The following is a 1,884-nucleotide window of genomic DNA, read 5'->3' as shown; positions in this document are numbered from 1 at the left end:
TATCCCACCTGAGACGCCAGCCAAAAGAAGTTTTGAGCTCAAAGGGCACATTCTATTGATGCTCAAGGACATACATTTCGCCGAGAAAGAGTATGAAGACACATTCAAGCAAATTGATGAAGTAAAGGACATTGCAAACTACTTCAATGTTGCTAACATGCTAAGAGAATCCATGTTACTTAGGATGCTTACGATGACATTAAGTCACTTGCGCACGGATCGATTGAGAAATTTCGTCCACTTTCAAAGATCTCATAGCTCAAGAAGAAGATTGCTAATTCTCAACAGTAGGTTGGAGAGTCGTTGTATGAAGCGTGGGAAAGGTACAAGGGCTTGCTTACAATTTGTCCTCAACATGATCTTAATGTTCGACAAGAAGTGTCCATTTTCTATGATGGAGTGAATGTCACTAGTCAACAACTTCTTGACTCCCAAGGACCAATGACGAAGAAGGAGCCGAAAACCATCAAAGAGTTCGTTGAAGAGTTTGCAAAGCACTCACGTGAGTATCATAACTCAAGAGAGGATGTTACTAGAGGTAAAGGAGATGGATGGAACGAGAAAATGGATGTGGTTTTGGAAAAGTTAGAAAATACGGATAGGCGAATGAAAAATTTGGATCAATCCATTCATGCCATAAGATTCGGGTGTGATAATTGTAGTGGGCCACATTTGACAAAGGATTGTGATTTGGATGAAAATGGGAACAAGAAGGCACAAGTGTTCTAATCTAGCGGTGATAAGTATGATGAAGATTAAAGGAAGCCCAAGAAGGAGTGGTTGCCATATGACGAGTACAAGAAGCAAAAAGTTGCAAAGTATAGACAAATCGGTCGAGGATTTTATCAAAAGGAGCAACCACCACCCGAGAAGAAGATGGATTTTGAGTCAGTACTTCATAGATATATGGAAGAATTTGAAAAGATGCATGATGCTACTGATGCTAATGTGAGAAATCATCAAGCTTCCATCAAGAACATAGAGACTCAACTTGGGCAACTAAAAATACTTGTCCATGAGAGATTACCACTTAGAAATCAAGACCCAAAATCACAACCTAAGTTAATGGCAATCTAAACCGAACAAGAGGTTCATTCCGAGCCATTTATGACCCATGAAGCAACTACTATATAGCCCAATTCGTGTTTGGAAGAAGAAAAGCCCGAAACCAAAAAAGCAAAATATGGATCACATTCTAACGATTCACCACGTTATGGTGGCTTTACCACGTCGTGGTCACATGAGGATAAAAAATTTCACTTCTTAATTCGTATCATCCTCATTTGGTATTCCCATCTCAAGCAATCAAGCATTCTCTGGAGCTGGAACAAAAGAAGTTTATGGAACAAGTGCTCTCACTCTTGATCAATGCCCCATTCCTCAAGTACATGGCTAAACTTCCAAAATTTGCAAAAGATGTCATGATTAATAGGAAGGAGTTGGAAAAGGCCTCAACCATAATGCTTAATGAATTGTGTTCAACCACGATCGTCAATGGATTGCCAATCAAGATGGGCGATCCGGGCCTATTAACTCTACCTTGTGAATTTGGCAATTCCATTTCCATAAATGTTTTAGCCGATTCGGGGTAAAACATTAACCTTACGCCATATTCTTTCTATAAAAATCTCGGTTTACCAAATCTCCAAGATACAAGGATGACAATACGGATGGCGAATGACTCGATCACTTACCCTCGAGGAATAATTAAAGACTTGTTAGTGAAGGTTGGTAAGTTTGTTTTTCCAATTGACTTTGTGGTTCTCGACATGAAATAAGATGAAGACCTTCCCATTATTTTAGGAAGACCATTCTTGAGTACCGCAAGAGCTCTTGTTGACATCGACGAATCAAAGCTCACACTTCACGTAGAAGATGAAATAG

At 39.5% G+C, this 1,884-nt stretch overlaps 1 non-coding gene across 1 annotated transcript; it reads right to left on the bottom strand.

Annotated features, from left to right (window-relative positions):
- Positions 1 to 256: 256 nt before the first annotated feature.
- LOC145141635 (small nucleolar RNA R71) lies at positions 257 to 362 on the bottom strand. Its single transcript, XR_013722829.1, has one exon. It is a non-coding gene; the product is annotated as a small nucleolar RNA R71 (small nucleolar RNA).
- Between the last annotated feature and the right edge of the window lie 1,522 nt (positions 363 to 1,884).

This window comes from Lactuca virosa, chromosome 9, assembly GCF_052849685.1.
Source record: "Lactuca virosa cultivar CGN04683 chromosome 9, Lactuca_virosa_CGN04683_v6, whole genome shotgun sequence".
Taxonomy (NCBI): Eukaryota; Viridiplantae; Streptophyta; class Magnoliopsida; order Asterales; family Asteraceae; genus Lactuca; species Lactuca virosa.
This window is presented reverse-complemented; position numbering and strand designations above follow the sequence as displayed.